Source organism: Canis lupus, chromosome 24, assembly GCF_003254725.2.
Source record: "Canis lupus dingo isolate Sandy chromosome 24, ASM325472v2, whole genome shotgun sequence".
NCBI lineage: Eukaryota > Metazoa > Chordata > Mammalia > Carnivora > Canidae > Canis > Canis lupus.
In genome coordinates this window covers 21,686,921-21,706,036 of record NC_064266.1, presented here as the reverse complement: position 1 = coordinate 21,706,036, position 19,116 = coordinate 21,686,921, and the positions used below count along the sequence as shown (strand labels likewise).

General features: G+C 42.7%; 1 long non-coding RNA gene across 1 annotated transcript; it reads left to right on the top strand.

Annotated features, from left to right (window-relative positions):
• Nucleotides 1-11: 11 nt before the first annotated feature.
• On the top strand, nt 12-16,033 carry LOC112673789 (uncharacterized). Its single transcript, XR_003145048.3, has 3 exons — nt 12-111; nt 449-536; nt 15,619-16,033. It is a non-coding gene; the product is annotated as an uncharacterized LOC112673789 (long non-coding RNA).
• The last annotated feature ends 3,083 nt before the right edge of the window (nt 16,034-19,116 follow it).

The following is a 19,116-nucleotide window of genomic DNA, read 5'->3' as shown; positions in this document are numbered from 1 at the left end:
TTATTGGAGCACGAGCGGCGAACAGGGAAGCCGGCGCAGGGAGCCGGGCCGGGAACCGCACTGGCGCTTAGTAGGCGCCCAGCGCGCCTCGGTCCTTCACCCACCCAGGAGGTGAGGCGAGCGCGCTGTGCCCGCCTCCATCTGCCGGGCTCTCGTGCCTCAATTTCCCCATCTGTAAAATGGGACTCAGCGCCTTGGTCGAGCCACGCGAGGTCACGCGTTTTCAGCTGCCAGTTGACCTTTCCCAAAGCGCTTTCAAACCCATTATCTGATTAAGTCCCGAACTGCTACTAAGACTTGTAGGGTCACTCAGTCACTCAAGCCATAAAAGTTTAGGAATTACCCCTCTTTCTTCCCTCTCCTTCACTCCCTCATCCACTCACGCATCATCTCTCTCCATCTGCCTCTCAAATATTTCTCCCATCTCTCCACCTTTCTCCATCTCCAGTGCCACCCTGATACCTGCTTCCACTCATGTCCAGCCCTGCCCTGCCAAGCCGTTCTCCCCTAAGGAGCCAGGCTGATCACTTCAAAAGGTAAAATAAATCATGTCCTATTGCTGGCTTAACATCCTTTGATGGAATCTCACTGCTCTTAGAATCAAATCTAAAGCCATTATGACTTCCTACAAGATTGAGACAAGTCTGTTGCAGCCACATTGGTCTGAAAGGCTAGGTTCTAATCCACCACCACCCCCATAAAAATCCATATGCTGGGGGCCCCCGGGGGCTCAGTTAGTTAACCCTCTGACTCTTGATTTCAGCTCAAGTTTTGATCTCAGGTTCATGAGTTCAAGCCTCGTGTTCATCTCCACACTGGGCATGGGACCCACTTAAAAAAAAAAAAATCCATATGCCATTCCTCACCAAACAGAAGCTCCACAAGAGCAGAGTCTCTTTTTACCACTGTAGCTGCCATGCCTAAAACCTTGCTTAGTCTATGGTAGGTGTTCAATAAATATGTATTACATGAATGGATACTGAGATGCTCTTCCTCACTCCACACCTTGCCTTTACCTATTCTAACAGATATTGGTACTTGCTCCCCTTTCTTCCTTGCTCCTGAACACACAACTAGACTGACTACCCTCTTCTCAGCCTTCCTTGCAGTTAAGACCAATTTCTGGCCAATTGAATATGATGCATGCATTCTCAGGCCTGGCCCATAAAAACCTCCCATATACCTGTTCACACTTTCTCTGCTTTAAAATGAAGGACTCCATTGTACATCTGAAACTTACAACATTGTATGTTAACTAACTGGAATTAAAATAAAAACTTAAAAAAAAAAGTGAAGTATTCCAAGGCTTTCGGAAATGGTTGAGCCGCAAAGTGGAAGGAAACTGGTCAATGAAAAAAAGAAAAAAAAGAAAAAAACTGGATCAATGAGACACCCCTTAGAGGAGAGCTGGCCAGGAAGCCGGCCAACCTCCATTATTTAAGATGGACAAGGAAATAAACTTTTGTTGGATTCAGTGATTGAGATGTGGAGGCTTTTTGTCACAGTAGTTAGCTGGTCCCAACGAAGATACCTAATTCTGAATCATCCTTTGGGTCCCAGTTTACTTCCTTCCCCTGTTAACCTACACTACTATTCTACCTACCATTATTCAATAAAATTAAGTAGGTAAATCATGTTTACCCTATAATGACTACAAATACTGTTTTCTACTAAATCAAATAATGTATTTATGTTCATGTTTCATTAAGTCAATGTTTCATTTCTTCCACATCTTTTGGTGCTTTCTAAGGCTAATAATTGTCTTGATTTTTTTTTCTTTTTCATTAGTTTTTTTTTTAAGATTTTTTTTTTTATTCATGATAGAGAGAGAGAGAGAACGGCAGAGACATAGGCAGAGGGAGAAGCAGGCTCCGTGCAGGGAGCCCGACGCAGGACTCCATCCTGCGACTCCAGGATCACGCCCTGGGCCAAAGGCAGGTGCCGAACCGCTGAGCCACCCAGGGATCCCCTCATTAGTTTTCTTTATAGCTATTGTCAATTTTCTTTGTATAGGGTCAATAAATCAGGAAAATGCTCAGCAATGAATTTTCAGGATACTTAAACATCACAAATAGTATATGAGTTTTGTTTTGTTTTTTCTCCTGAAGACCTCAACTCCAATCTGTACTAATGCTCTGCAAACCTAATGCACAACTGTCATTCTCTGTCTTTCCTATGTCTTTCTCCTGGCTTGGATTCCCAGTTCCCCAGACCCAGTGCCTTCTGGTTTATGGATTTACTCCTTCATTTCCATGTAGCACATCTTTCACTAGATTCCTAAGAAAAGGTTCGTGGAAGCAACTATGTTTAGTCCTTGTTTGTCTAAATATGTCTTTATACTGTTCTTACACTTGATTAATAGTTTAGCAAGGTATAGTAATCTAGGTTGAAAATTATTTTCTCTTGGAATTTTCAAGGCCTTGCTCTACTATCTTTTGGTATCTACATTTAAGACCTCTAACATTATTCTGAATCCTGTTCCTTTGTATATGACTAATTCTTTTTTTTTTTAATCTTTGGAAGCTTTTACGCTGTTCTCTTTATCTAATGTTATGATATTTAATGATGATTCCCCCCAGTGAGTGCTGTTCCTCATTGTGCTAGCTGAATCCTTTCAATCTGGAGACGTGTATCTCATTGTCCTGGGAAATTTCCTTATATTATTTCTTTGATAATTTTCTCCTATTTTTTCCCCTTCTGTTCTCTCTTTCTGGAACATCTCTTAGTCAGAAGTTGTACCACATGAACTGAGCTCTTAATATTCTCATTGTTTTTCTCTTATTTTCCCTCTTTTTTTTAAATTTTTTTTTTTTGTGTTTTTGTTCTACTCTCTGGGAGATTTCCTCAACTTTAGCATCCATCCTCTCTGTGGAAGGATTCTGGATTCATCTTTCAGTCATCAATATTCCCTTCTGCACAGTCTGAGGCATAACTTCCTCCCTCTGTTAAGTCAGTTACTACTTGTCCTCTGTCTTTGTCAGCCAAAAGCTTGCTGGACCACTAATATCTTCCTCCTGTACCATTAGCATCATGGGATGATACATTTTTTAAAATTCTTTGTTGTCATATAAGTGGAGTTCATGGGAACCTGGGTGGCTCAGTGTTTGAGTGTCTGCCTTCAGCTCAGGGCATGATCCTGGAGTCCTGGGATTAAGTCCTGCATCAGGCTCCTCACAGGGAGCTTGCTTCTCCCTCTGCCTATGTCTCTGCCTCTCTCTGTGTATCTCTCATGAATAAATAAATAAAATCTTTTTTTTTCAAAGTGGAGTTCGGGCAGCCCCCGTGGCCCAGTGGTTTAGCGCCGCCTTCAGTCCAGGGCGTGATCCTGGAGACCCAGGATGAAGTCCCGCCTCAGGCTCCCTGCATGGAGCCTGCTTCTCCCTCTGCCTGTGTCTCTGCCTCTCTCTCTGGGTCTCTTGTGAATAAATAAATAAAATCTTTAAAACAAATAAATAAATAAATATAGAAAGTGGAGTTCATATAGGTGTCATCAAACCACCATATTAAACTGGGTGTCTTTATTGCTTCATAATTTTCAAAAACAAACGTGGATTAAAGGGGAGAACAGATATTTCCAAGAAAAAGAATAGAAAACATGGCCTTTAAACATGCAAAAACATGCTTCTGCTCACTCATATTAAAGGAAATGAGGACACCTGGGTGGCTCAGCGGTTTGGCACCTGCCTTTGGCCCAGGGCGTGATCCTGGAGACCTGGGATCGAGTCCCACATGGGGCTCCCTGCATGGAGCCTGCTTCTCTCTCTGCCTATGTCTCTGCCTCTCTCTGTGTCTTTCATGAATAAATCAATGAAATATTTAGTAAAAAATAAAATAAAATAAAGGAAATGGAAATTTAAACAATTGTAAGACTTTTTTTCACTTAATCAGAAAGAAAAAGGACATTTGATAAAGCACTGCTGATGTGTTGATGAGAGTGTGGTGCTGATTGAGCCCACAGCAATCTGTGTAACACTCTGTAGAGGAATAGGATTAGTAGGAGTAATAGTAGTAGTACTAAAGCATAGAGTGACCAACTCCTTCTGGTTTGCACAAGACTTTGCTTGTTTAAGCACCAAAAGTCTCATGTCCCAAGAAAACACTCGGTCTGGGCAAACTGTGGTAGCTAATTTAGGGTGGTAGGATAATTTTTTTGATACATTACTAGTATGTTCCATTTCCTTTTCACAGTGTGATACCTTTTTGATCCAACCTGGACTGTGAGGCATTTATTGCTCAGGAAAGAGTTATTTTGGAAGAAAAATAGGGAAAAGATTGTCTAAGTCCCCAAATTCCTGGAGAGGGGATTCAGAATGAAAGAAGTATTGACAAGTCAGATCAGAGCTTCCAACCTCGTTTCCAGAGGTTTGCTAAGTTTGAGGGAAACAATGGTAAGAATGCAATAAGGGGAATGAGGCCAATGGGGTGGGAACAAAAGGTCCTGATATAGAAAGATCATGGGGGCCAGAGAAGAGACTCCTCCCTACCAGATAGAGCAAACTCCGAACCAGAAATGATCTAATTCCAGTGAGCACTATTCATCAAAAGCAATAGAAACCAACTCTAACTGAAGGCAACAGAAATGAGATTCATTAAAGGGGTAATGGGAAGTTCAAAAAATCACCAGGAATTTTCTAGAAGTGGCCAGGAATGAGGAAGGCCAGGTCATGTGGGAGCATGTACTATTGGCCAGACTGGAGGATGCCCAGCTTTCACCACAGACCATGGGCATTGTCTCAATATTACTCTCATCCACCCTCCCCATAAGGATTCTCCATAGTCCCAGCTCCTTTGTAACCCAAGCTCTGAATGGGTGAGGTTTTTTTTTTTTAAGATTTTTATTTATTTATTCATGAGAGACACAGAGAGAGAGGCAGAGACACAGGCAGAGGGAGAAGCAGGCTCCACATAGGGATCCCGACGTGGGACTTGATCCCGGGTCTCCAGTATCAGGCCGTGGGCTGAAGTCAGCGCTAAACCACTGAGCCACCCTGGCTGCCATGAGTGGTTAAGTTTTGATCATATGTCTATCTCTTACCTGTAGTAGAAGCTGTTAAAGCAAACATCTGAACTTTTGGGTTTCTCTGGTGGCAGAAAGACTACCTTCATTTACAAAATGAGAACTCCCAAACATTGGAAAGAGTTGTGTTGCTATGCAAGAAAAAAATATCTCATTACAACCAGACATCTCCTTGCCAATGAGCTCCATCAGTCCTCCCCCTCATTGTCACTCAGTGAGGATATCTCTGCCCGGTGGCAAACGTGACACCCAGTGACCACCCAGCCAGAACGAAGCCCTCTGTGCCATGCAATTTTGCTCAGTCCTCATCTGTCTTATCCTGTGAGGACATCCCATTTTAGTGGCTGGAGGCATCCCAAATGCTCTGCAACAGTGGAGGGCACTGGATACTTAGGCAGTTGGGAGCAGGAGGAGAGTGAAGAAAGGGATCTGCTGGTACCTAGCCTGGGTCAGACTGAATGGAACCAGCTTGCAGTCTCCTACCAAACCAGGAGAAAGGTAAATCATAGCCTGGACACCCATGGACAGTTTTATTATGACCTCACCCAGGAAAAATAGCTTCTGACGGACACCCCACAGGGCTGACAAATGACAGATGGCCTGACTCCTCTTGCAACGGGAAAATCACCAAATTTCCTTTCTTCCCTCTGACATTCTAGAGCAGCATTGTCCAAAAAATCTTTATACAGTAATGGAAATATTCTATGTCTGCAGTGTCTAATATGGTACCTACCAATCACATGTGGCTATTGAGCGCTTGAAATACGGCTAGTGCTCCTGAGGAACTGAATTATATTTACTCAATTTGAATTAATTTGAGTTTAAGTGGATAGTGCAGCTCTGGGCTATGAAAAATAACAAGCCTGTGGGGTCAAGATGGTCTTAGGTTTTCTTAGGTTTAATCTCTGCTCCACCTCTCGCCAGATAGCTGAATGATTCAGTGTAAATCACATTAACTCTCTTGGACTCAGTTTCCTCATCTGCAAAATGGGGCTATTAATGCTACTGCCCCAGTTTGTTGTGAGAATTGACTGAGATATGGTGTGAGACAGTGCCTAGCACTCAGTAGGTGCTCTGTAAATGGTGGGTGTCTTTTCTTCCTTTATTGGATGAAGGCCTTAGTGTCCTCCAGGGAAACAATAATTGCAAATGTAAGGAGTCCTGCTGGTTAAGAGAGTTGGATATTTTGGGAAATGTAATATCATTTGCAGAAGAGGGTTGAAAGGGGTTGTGTAAAAAGACTGCAAAAGTGACTGAAATAAGTCAGACAGAAAAAGATAAATACCCTATAATCACACTTATATGTGGAAACCAAAAATCAAAAACAAACAAACCGCAATAACAACGAAAATGTGAGCTCATGGAAACAGAGAACAAATTGGTTTGGTAGTTGCCTTAGGTGGTGAGTGGAGAGTGGGCCAAATGGGTGAAGGGGGTCAAACGGTACAAACTTCCAATTATAGAATGAATAAGTCCTGAGTAGGTAACATACAGCAGAGTGACTATAGTCAATGATCTTTTTATTTTATTTTATTTTATTTTATTTTATTTTATTTTATTTTATTTTATTTATTCATGAGAGACACACCAAGAGAGAGGCAGAGACACAGGCAGAGGGAGAAGCAGGCTCCATGCAGGGAGCCCGATGTGGACTCGATCTCGGGACTCCAGGATCACGCCCTGGACCAAAGGCAGGCACTCAACCGCTGAGCCATCCAGGCGTCCCAGTTAATGATCTTTATATTGCATATTTGAAAGTAGCTGAAAGAGTGGATCTTGAAAGTTCTCATTATAAGAAAAAAAACTTTTTGTAACTGTATGTGGTGATGGGTGCTAGCTGGATTTATTGTGGTAATCATTTTGCAACATATACAAATATCAAATCATTAAGTTGTACACCTGAAATTGATATAATATTATGTCAGCTATAGCTCAATTTTTTAAAAACGGGCTGTAAAGGGAATGATTTATTAGAATGCAAGGAGGTGGCATCCCAGAGCCCCTTTCCAGAAGAAACAAGATGCCGGGCTTGAATGGAGGCCAAGCACCTGAGATAACCTGGATGGTTCTTGCTTGGCTGAGTGCCCAGTGTCGATGAGGCTCTGGGACCTGAGGGAGGCCCTGCCAGCTGAGAATCAAGCTAATGCCTTCTAAACTCACATCTTTGATGTTTTCTGAAGAAAACCAGACGGGAGTTGGCTGCTAATTGCTTCTTCCTCAGGCATTTAACTGGCTGTATGTCCTTGGGCAAGTTAATTCACCTTTCTGGACCTCGTTTCCCTATTTGCCCCCGGAAGGGCTGCTGTGAGAACTTACCCAGAGAATGGGTAAGAAATTGCTCTCCCAGCTTTAAGGTACCATAAATCATGAGGATGAAGAAAAAACAATGATAACTGAAATCTCAGAGCCCGAAGCAGGTCATAGATGCCTGGTGACTGGACAATGCTCCAGAATCATTGAATCATTGTCCCAGGATTGGGTTTTGTCTTACTTATCTGTATCCTCTGGGCGTAGCACAGTGCCTGGCACATAGCAACACACAACACACAATTTAAAAATATATATTATCAACATTTGTATTTCACATTAGATTTTTAAAAGCATGATACTCAACGTTGGCAAGATTAGAGAGAGGATCACTTTTATCCTGCTGCTGATGGGATGAAATTGGCACAGATCATAAGGAAAATGAACATGATGACTAAGAACCATCTGAGTCAGCCCATTCCACTTCCAGGAATCAATTGTGAGAAAATAATGAGAGATGTTCCTAAAGAATTAGTCACCAGTATGTTCATCCTGGCTTCATTCACAATAGGGATATATTGTGTCTGATATTAGGAGAATGACCAGATAAACTAAGATTTGTCAGTAAGAAGGAATATTAGATTACCACTGAAAATGATGTTTTTTAAGAGCATCTGATGATATGGGGAAATGTTCATGAAAATATAATAAGGGGAGGGATGCCTGGGTGGCTCAGTGGTTGAGCATCTGCCTTCAGCTCAGGGCGTGATCCCAGGGTCCTGGGATTGAGTCCTACATCAGGCTCCCACAAAGAGCCTGCTTCTCCCTCTGCCTGTGTCTTTGCCTCTCTCTCTGTCTCTCATGAATGAATTAATAAAATCTTTTCCCCCTTAAAAAAAGGGGGAAAGATATATATTTATGTCCACTAGGAAAACTTTTTTTAAAAGATTTTATTTATTTACTCATGACAGACACAGAAAGAGAGAGACAGAGACATAGGCAGAGAGAGAAGCAGGCTTCCTGCAGGGAGCCCGATGTGGGACTTGATCCCAGGACCCCAGCATCACGCCCTGGGTCGAAGGCAGGCACTCAACCACTGAGCCACCCAGGCATCCCACTAGGAAAACTTTCAGCGCTTCATGGTGGTCACTGAGAAAGTCTCTTCCATAATCATCAGAAGGAAAAGGCAACCTACAGAAAATAATATTTGCAAATCATATCCAGCATGTATAAAGAACTCCTACAATCAACACAACAAAAAAGCAACTTGATTAAAAAATGGGTGGACTTAAATAGACATTTCTCCTAAAATCTACAAACGGTCAATAAACACATGAAAAGAAGCTCAATATCACTAATCATTAGAGGAAATGTAGATCCAAACCACAATGAGATCCCACTTCACATTAAGATGGCTATTTCCAGAAAACAGACAATGACAAGTGTTGGTCAGAGAAAGTGGAACCCTTGTGCACTGTTGGTGGGAATATAAAATAGTGCAATCACTGTGGAAACAGTATGGTGGTTTCTCAAAATACTAAAAACAGAGTTACCAGATGATCCAGAAATTTGACCCCCAGATATATACCCAAAAGAACTGAGAGCAAGGTCTCAAAGACATATTTGCACACCCATGTTCATAGCAGCATTATTCACAATAGCTAAAAGGTAGAATCAACCCAAGTGTCCTAAACAAAATGTGATATAGACATGAGATGGAATATTACTCAACTTTAAAAATGAAGGAAATTAAGGGGTCCGTGCCTGGCTCAGTCAGTAAAGCCTACAACTCTTGATCTCAGGGTTGTGAGTTCAAGCTCCAGAGTGGGCATAAGGCAAAGAAAAGAAAAGAAGAGAAGAGAAAGAAAAGAAAAGAAAGAAAGAAAAGAAAGAGAAGAGAAGAGAAGAGAAGAGAAGAGAAGAGAAGAGAAGAGAAGAGAAGAGAAGAGAAGAAAAGAAAAGAAGAAAAAGAAAGAAACAGACAGGGACACCTGGGTGGCTCAGGGTTTGGGCACCTGCCTTCGGCTCAGGTCGTGATCCTGGGATTTGGGATCGAGTCCTACATCGGGTTCCCTGCAAGGAGTGTGCTTCTCCCTCTATCTGTGTCTCTGCCTCTCTCTCTCTCTCAGTCTGTGTCTCTCATGAAAAAATAAATAAATCTTTAGGAAGAGAAAGAAGAAAGAAAGAAAGAAAGAAAGAAAGAAAGAAAGAAAGAAAGAAAGAAAGGAAGAAAGAAAGAAAGAAGAAAGAAAGAAAGAAAGAAAGAAAAAAGGAAGGAAGGAAGGAAGGAAGGAAGGAAGGAAGGAAGGAAGGAAGGGAAAGGAAGGAAGGGAGAAAGGAAGGAAGGAAGGAAGGAAGGGAGGGAGGGAGGGAGGGAGGGAGGAAGGAAGGAAGGAAGGAAGGAAGGAAGGAAGGAAAGAAGGAAATTCTGACATGCTATAGAACCTCAGTGGATGAACCTAGAGGACATGATGCTAAGTGTCTGGTAAGCCAGACATAAAAAGGTAAGTACTGTATGATTCCAAGTATAGGAGGTACTTAAAATAGTCAAAATATAGAGACAGACCACGGAGTGATGGCTGCCGAGGGCTGAAGGGAGGGGGTAATAGGGAGTTGTTCACTGGGTCAATAAGCTGTGGTACACCCAGACAATGGAACATTACTCAGCACTAAAAAGAAATGAACTATTAAACCATGAAAAGACAAGGAGGAAACTTAAATCTGTATTACTAAGTGAAGAAGCCAAACTGAAAAGACATTTTGTATGCTTCCAACTCTATGACATTCTGGAAAAGGCAAAACTATGGAGATGGCAAAAAAGATCAGTGGTTACCAGGAGTTTACAGGAAGGGATGAATAGACAGGGCACAGAGGATTTTTAGGGCAGTGAGATTTCTCAATAGGATACCATAATGATGGATACATGTTATTATACATGTGCCCAAATGCAAAGAATGTATAATACCAAGAGTCAACCTTACTGTAAGCTTCTATAGGCTCTGGATGATGATTATGTTTCAGTGGAGGCTCATCAATTGTAATAAAAGTACAGCTCTGGTTGGGGACATTGAAAACAAGGAAGGCCATGCGTGTAGTATGTGGGGAATCTCTGTACCTTCCCCTCAGTTTTGCTGTAACCTAAAACTGCTCTAAAAGAATAAAGTCTCTTAAAAAAAGAACCTAAGTAGGTATTGTGATCCTAATGAAATCTGTCATTAGCAATCCCACCATCCTGGAGCTGGTGATTACAGGATGACCAACACCTGGAGGAGCATGAAGATCCATTAGGACATGATTATTTCTCTTTCCCTCCCCTGAGCAGCAAGGCCATCTCTGGTGCTGCTCACAACCAGACCCAGTCTCTGCAAAAAGCTGGCATCTGATACTGGGTAGCCAACCCATCAGGAAATGTTTGCTTAAAGTAACTATAGGAAAAACTATAGGAGGCAAGAGTAACTATAGGAATAACAAGGCACCTGAAGGTGGCTAAGATGTGGACTTTGCACTGAGCTAGAACTGTGGAAGTGAGGGAGTCTTAGATATACCAATTCCATGTGGCCTTGGACAAGTTGCTTTTCCTCTCTGAGCTTCAGTTTCTTCATCCATGAACTGGATGTGACTCTGGCTAGATGACCTCACAGAATTCCTATGGGAGAGTCGATAATGAAGTGCTATAGTAAAATGCTTCATTATTTAATGGCCAGATGGAAGAAGCATAGTGATTATTCTCAAGTACAACTAAAGATTCCATATGAGAACTGGGGAGCGCAGGCTAAGGGAGAATCACCCATCACCAGCTGTGGAGCCAGGTAGATCTGGTGTTAGATCCCATTTCTGCCATTGATGTTGTGGGGTCTTGGGCAAGACACTCAATTTCTCACAGTCAACGAGTGTCAGGCCCAAGGAGCACAAAAGTTTGTGGCATCAAAGCTTATGAACTGAAGAGTCAGTCAGACCTGGATTCAAGACCCATGTCTGCCATTTATTAGCTATGTGTGATCTTTTGGCCTTTCCCAAAGAACATCAGAAGGAAAGAAATTCAAAGACACATTTTTAACCAGTAGAAAAGTGGGATCAGGGATAAAATGAGAAAGAGCAGATGGGATGGGGAGACAGATAATCCACATATACAAGGTGAGGGCCTATGGCAAGGAGACAAAGGGGAAGGCCACTGGGAGAGCTGAAAGTCCCAGAAGGGACATTTATGGAGCACTTACAAGGAGTCAAGAACATCAATCCTTACAATTCCCTAGTATGAAGGTACTATTACATCCCCACCCTATAGATACGCAAACTGGCCAACGGGACGTAGTTAACACCTGAGACTGGAGCCCACACTTCCCCTCTGCACACAGCCAGGTGGCCCACTACAGGCCCTTCACTCTCTCATGTCCTCTGCAGATAATGGGTGTTGTCTCTAAGGCAACAAGATTTAAAAGAAATATTCATTCCCTCCTTCCCCAGAGGCTCCCAGACTTGTGGACAGGAGACACAAACTCTTTACTCTGATTTGAGGTGAGGCCTGTGGAAGCTCATTCAGTGACTGGCAAACCATGATAATTCTCAGTTATCCCTGTCCTGCCCCTGCAGACCTGCCCTGCCCACGACTCTCTGATGGCTCCTCACCTCCCAGAGGAAAAGGCCGGAGGGTCCTCCTGCCAATGTGGACCTACCTTACTGTTGGACATGTTTCTCTTTTCTCTCTGGCCTGGCTCCATGAGCAGACAGGTCTCTCCATGCCTTTGTTCTAGGAGGTCTCCCCACCTGGAATGCCCTCTCCCCTGAGCCCCCTCACACACACACACGCGCGTGCGCACACACACACACAGAAGCACGGCACATTCCTGTCCCTATCCATTCAGCACTGCCACCTGGACATAGGAATATGCTGCATGTTAGGAGGAAAATGTGAACAATTAAACAATTGAGCATAATTAAATTAAATTAAGACAGTTAAATTAAAATTAAAACAAAGTCCCCTAAATTTTGGAATGTACCTCAAAAACCCTCATAGGCTGACTTGGGATCAGTGGATGAAGCCTAGACAGGCCTTCATAGTGTGTTTATTAATTGCCTTTATTTAGAACTGCATATTTATTTATAAATATTTTTTCTTTATTTCTTTGCTCCTTCCTTCCCCCTCCCTCCCTCTCCTTCTCTCTCTCCTTCCTTCCTTTTCTTTATTTCTTTCTTTTTCCCTTTCTTATTTATGAACTATTTATTTATAGGAGTGCATTTTTTGGGTGCTTCCTATCTGTCAGGCACTGTGGTAAGCACTTTACAGTCTATCTTTTTTTTTTAAGATTTTATTTATTTATTCATGAGAGACACACAGAGAGAGAGAGGCAGAGAGATAGGCAGAGGGAGAAGCAGGCTTCCTGGAGAGAGCCCAATGTGGGACTCAATCCCCGAACCAGGGATCACACCGTGAGCCAAAGGCAGACACTCAACCACTGAACCACCCAAGTTCCCTACAGTCTATCTTTTTTTTTTTTTTTTTAATTTTTATTTATTTACGATAGTTACACAGAGAGAGAGCTAGAGAGAGGCAGAGACACAGGCAGGGGGAGAAGCAGGCTCCATGCACCGGGAGCCCGATGTGGGACTCGATCCCGGAGACCCGGGATCGCGCCCTGAGCCAAAGGCAGGCGCCAAACCGCTGCGCCACCCAGGGATCCACAGTCTATCTTTCTTATCACATATCTATCTCTTTAAGAGGAAGGACTTATTATTATCCCAATTTTACAGATGAACACTGAGGCTACAGTGATTACCAGATGAATAAGGGACAGAGACTCAGTCAAAGACTGTTCTAACCCAACTTGAAAGCCCACAACTTTGGCCTTTTCTGGACTCACAAAGTGGTGGATCATAGGCAGCATCTGCCTGCAGTTGTGTTTTATTTGGCCTACTCAATATTTTATAAAGAATTAATTGCCAATATTTAAAAACAAGATTTCCCATATACATTGGGATATGCAACTTCTCTTGAAATATCCAAGGGAAAAAAAAAAAAAGAAAGAAAAAGAAATATCCAAGGACTTGGCCACACTGGACGTGGGTTTCCACCTGGCAATCATTTGAGGGAGTAACAGTTGCCCCAGATACAACCAATGTGTGTGTTCCACTTGATTATATGCTCCCCAGCCCCCCACAGACCTACCTCATTCATTTTTATTGCCTGTCTGGCTCTTGGAATGATTTGAGTTTATGACTCCTAGGTTCATACCTTCTAATAGTTGGGCTTGCCTTGGGATATTGTCACCAAAGGCGGGCAAACTGAGGCTAGCAGGCTACTTGGTAGGGATATTGGAAAAAGATTTCAAGAGCCAGTTGGGGGATTGGGTCAAATAACATACAGTCCCTTCTAGTCTAGTCCTGCAGTGCTAAATATTTACTTTAGACTTTGCAGCATATATTGTTAAGAACTAACTTCTCCTCTGGTCTCAACTTACTGTTTCAACTTTCCCTTCACCTTGGTATTTTGATCAAACAATTACACCATATGAATTCTTAAAAGTTTCCTCAAATCCTTTTTGGAACAGGCATGGGGAACAAATAAATTTATAATAAGTATTTACATAAAGGGCTTGGTTCCAGGAACAGAAAAGAAACAACAGCAAAAAAGAATTGTAAGTTGTATAACCTGTATAGCTTGTATGAGTTGTAACTGTTAAGTTATCTCAGTTTCTCTGAAATTCTCCAGTCCAACTCAAGGACATAAAGAACCTAAGAGTCTGGATGTCGCAGTTTTGAGTATGAGCTTAGGTATGGTTAAGTGTCCTACTCTTGATTTTGGTCTAGGTCCTGATCTCAGGGTTGTAGGATTAAACCCCACATTGGACTCTGCATTCAGTGGGGAGTCTGCTTGGAATTCTCTCCCTCTCCCTCTGCCTCTTCCCCCACTTGCATGCACACACACACTCTCTCTCTCAAATAAATAAACAAATCTTTAAAATTATAAAACTAGCCATGGAAGGGTTTTTTTCCCTCCTGCATATTTGTTGACACTCCTCCTATTGAGGGGGGCGGTGGATCTATGTCCTCTTTCCTTAATTTTGAATGGGCTTGTGGATAATTTAACCAATAGAGAATGGCAGAAGTGATGCTATGTGACTTCTGAGATTGGGGCAGAAGAGACACACAGCTTTGCCTGGTTCTCTTGGAATATCTTCTCTCCAGATGCTTCCTTCAAGGACGCTTTCTCTTGGAACAAAATTTTAATTCTGCGAGAGATATTGAGCCACACGGAGAGGGCATCTGTAGGTATTCTGAACAGTGGCCGTATCTGAGCCCAGGTGCCACAAATGAAGCCACTCCCACGGTCATAGTCCCCCAGCTTTGGAGCAGGGACAAACCAGTTCTGCTGTGCTTTATCCAAATTCCCAACTCATAGAATCTGTGAGCAGAATACAAGGATTGTTGTTTTATATCACTAAGTTTGGGGCAGTTTGCTCTCCAGAAAATTTCTTGCTCTGCAGAAAATTGGAACAATAACCTAATAATCCAAGCCATAAAGAAAATATGTGTAAAAGCGGTAAATTCCATTTCATGACATTTCATTTCATTTCACTTCCCAGAAGTAACAGGTAACCCTGTTAGCAGATTTAAGTATATCCTTCCAGACTTTTCTATACTTTTCTTTTCTTTACATATGTATGTATAATAGAAATATATGGGTTTTGTGTTTCTTTTTTATTAAGATTTTATTTATTTATTTGTTTGTTTGTTTATTTATTTATTTATTTATTCATGAGAGACATGGAGAGAGGCAGAGACACACGCAGAGGAAGAAGCAGGCTCCCCACAGGACCCTGGGATCACAACCTGAGCCAAAGGCAGACGCTTAACCACTGAACCACTCAGGTGCCCCTTGTGTTTCTTTTTTATTTAAGTAAGACCGTAGGGCAGCCTGGGGGGCTCAGCAGTTTAGCGCCACCTTCAGCCCAGAGTGTGATCCTGGAGACCTGGGATCGAGTCCCACATCAGGCTCCCTGCATGGAGCCTGCTTCCCCTCTGCCTGTGTCTCTGCCTCTATATATCTATATAGACTATATAACAAGGCAACTTGCTTTTTTCTCAATAACAAAGCCTCAGTGATCGTTTTAAATTTACAAAGGAACTGAATTGGTAGTGATCCATTTACATGTTGTGGTACCCACCTTCCAAGGCTACCCTGAATGACTTCCCCCATCCCACTACATGCAAATCCTTGTACAGTCCCCACCCATACTGAACTGCAATGACTTGTATGACCAAGAGAATATGGAAGAAATGTTTGTGTGTCACTTCTAAGATTAGGTTTCTAAAAGGCACTGCAGCTTTGGCTCAGTCTCTTGATCTCTCTCTTTTAGATATTTTGTTCTGGGGAAAACAGCTGCCATATCATGAGCAGCCCTGTGGAGAAGCCCACACGGGGATTTACTGAAGCTTCTTGCCAACAGCCATGTGAATGAGCCATCTTGGAAGTAGGCCCTCCAGCCCCAGTCAAGCCTTCAAATGAGTGCAGCCCTGGCCAACATCTTAGCTCAACCTCATGAAAGAGACCCTGAGCCAGAACCATCCAGCAAAGCTGATCCCAGATGCCTGATTCTTAGAAACTACATGAAGTAATAAATTTTCATCATGTTAAGCTACTGAGTTTAGTCAGTTACTGCATAATTTATTTGCAACAATATATAACTATATGTAGTTCAAGTTTTTAAAAAATATAAACAAGCATGTAGCAAAAGCTCTTTGTCACTCTTACCTCTAAACTCTCACCTGATCTACCATCCTCTCTCCCTAGCCCTACTTAACTTAGAGTAAGCTCTTGGAAAATGTCAGATTTATTATCTTGGGTACAGATCCTCTAATGGATGTGATGACGGATGATCACTGATCATCTGACCCAAGAAAGACTGCAGCAGTATGGCGATCCTTTTTGGTAGCTGTAAAATTGTGCCCTTCTTTCTCCACAGGAACTGGGCCATTGGCCTTTTCAGCCTAGATGCCATTTTTCCCTGCCAAGGCCTCAGACACCCACATACATCCCCACATCCTGTCTCAGGTCTGGGGGTGGGGGCTTCCTTTCTGTGCACACTAGTGGAAAACATTATCTGGCCTTTTTCTTCAACCCATAGAAATCAGAAAGCAACCACTCATCTCCCAACATGTAGTCCCAGCCTATTTTTCAGACTTTTCTCCCATGGTACTCTCTCTCCATCCTGTTTCAGTCCTGTAGCCTTCACCCCACACTTCCGATCTGCTCTAAAACCCATCCAAGACATTGCTTATGCTGATCCCTCTGCCCTGCATGCTCTACCCAGCCCCCCACCCTTCTGAAAACAGCCACCAATCTTTAAGACTCAAACCAGGGGTCATCTCTGTGATTGTTCTCCTATCAATCCCACAGGCCTTCTTGCTTCCAGCCTAGCCCTTTCAGTCCATTGTATGCTTGAAAGCCAGAAGGATTGATGTGATGCAACCTGGGGTCATGCTTCCAGTTCCAGTAATATGGGTAAGCAGTCTCTACCTCACCTCTGCAGAAGGTAGCTCCAAATTCTGGACAGAGGCATGGAGCAGTTAGATCAGGCCTTGAAAAGTCAACAGTGGCAGGCAGGCTGGGGAAGAAGTACCACCAATCTGGCAGTGAATTCACACTTGGTTTTCCCTCTGGTATTTCCTGGGCTGTGTCAGTGCAGCCTTGAACCTAGAAGTGAGCACTGGTGCAAGGGGAGGGAGAAACAGGAATGAGGAAAGAGGTCTCCAACCTTCAGAGAGAGTGAGAGAGATCCCTATTTCTTTTCCCCATTCTCTTGTATCCTAGCTTCCAGGCCTCCCAGATGGTCAAGGTAGTGGCAGGTACCTATAGGAACCTGAAACCATGAGGAAGGAGAACTTTCCTCTCTAACTGAAGAAGCTATGGTCCCAAGGTGATGGGATGAGCCCATATTGCTTTGGCCCCAGATATGGGTACAGTTGTGGAAAATGCACATCAGAGTCGAGTACATAAGGCCTCATGGAACCACAAAGTTGCACGGAGTTGGCAAGGAGAGAGGAGTTTGGGAAAGTGACCGCACAGAGTTATTTCCAGATTTCTGGGCTCAGTTTCTAGGTGTACATGAGCAGATCTAGTCTACACAACTCACCAGACTTTGAAAAACAGAATCATGAGCCAGGCCAATGCCTGAGTTCTGGCCAATAAATTATACTCATGCATGTGACATCACACAGGGTTTGAAAACAGGACTGACCCTGGAAACACAACCCAGAGAAGGCAAGCAGAGCTTGCAGCTTGAACCCACTTTGCCTGCTAAAACAAAAATATCAATATTTTCTACAGGATTTAAATGAGACCCAGAGCTCATAACATAATATTTAAAATGTCCAGGGAAAATTACATGCAATATAAAGAAGCAGGAAAATTTCAGCTTGCTTGGGAAAAGATAATGAAAAGATGCCAACTCTAAGATGTTGGAATGATCTGAAAAAGCCCTTAAAGCAACTGCTGTAGGGGTGCCTGGGTGGCTCAGTTGGTTAAGCTTCTGCCTTTGTCTCAGGTCATGATCCAGAAGTCTTGGGATTGAGTCCCACATGGAGCTCCCTGCTCAGTGGGGAGCCTGCTTCTCCCTCTCCCTCTGCCCCTTCCCCTGCTTGTTCTCTCTCTCTCTTTCTCTCTCACTCTGTCAAATAAATAAACAAAACCTTAAAAAAAAAAAAAAAAAAGCAACTGCTGTAAAAATCCTCCAGGGAGAGCATGGGGAGTTAGTGCTTGATGAGGATGGAATTTTAATTTGGGAAGAAGAAAAGGGGCTGGAGGTGGATGGGGGTGATGATTGTACAAGGTCAACGCACTTATTGCCACTGAACTGTATAATTAAAATTGGTGAAAATGGACATTTTAAGGGTGCCTGGCTAGCTCAGTTGCTAGAATATACAACTCTTGATCTTGGGTCATGAGTTCAAGCCCCATGTTAGGTCTGAAACCTACTTAAAAAAAATACCTCCAAGAAATAAGGATGAAGACTCTGCACTTTCTTCAGCTTTTTAGTAAATAGAAGATATATATTAAAATTTCCATTTGTTATCTACATATATAGATACCAAATATACATTTGAAATTGAAAAATACAATAACCAAAATTTAAAAGCTCAATGGATGGGCTAAACAGCAGAACAGATGGGTTGCCTGGGTGGCTCAGCAGATGGGCATCTGCCTTTGGCTCAGGGCGTGATCCCGGGGTACCGGGATCGAGTCCCGCATCAGGCTCCCCACAGGGAGCTGGCTTCTCCCTCTGCCTGTGTCGCTGCTTATCTCTGTCTCTCATGAATAAATAAATAAAATCTTAAAAAAAAAAAAAACAGTAGAACAGAGATGTCACAGGAAAGAAAGAATCTATGAACTCCAACCTAGGTCAGTAGAAATTACCCAATCTGAACAATGGAGGGAACAAAAGTTGAAAAAGAAAATACAGAGTCTATGGGACCTGTGACACAATATCAAAAGGTCTAATATAGCTATCATCAGAGTAGCAGAAGGACAGGAGAAAGAGTCCAGTGCACGAATGCTTCATCATCCCTCCCAATTTGGAAATAACCCTTTCAGGGGGTAATCAATAAACAAAACGTGGTTTATCAATACAATGGAACACAGCTTGGCAATAAAAAGGAATGAACTATTGACACTTGCTACAACTTAGATGAGTCTCAATGGCATCATTCTGAGTGAAAGAAGCCAGTTTTAGAAGGTGACATACTGCATGATTCCATTTATGTGACATTCTCCAAAAGACAAAGCTATAGTGATAGGTCAGCGGTTAACACAGGTTTAGGGTGGGGAGAGTGTGTCACTACAATGGGAAACACAAGGT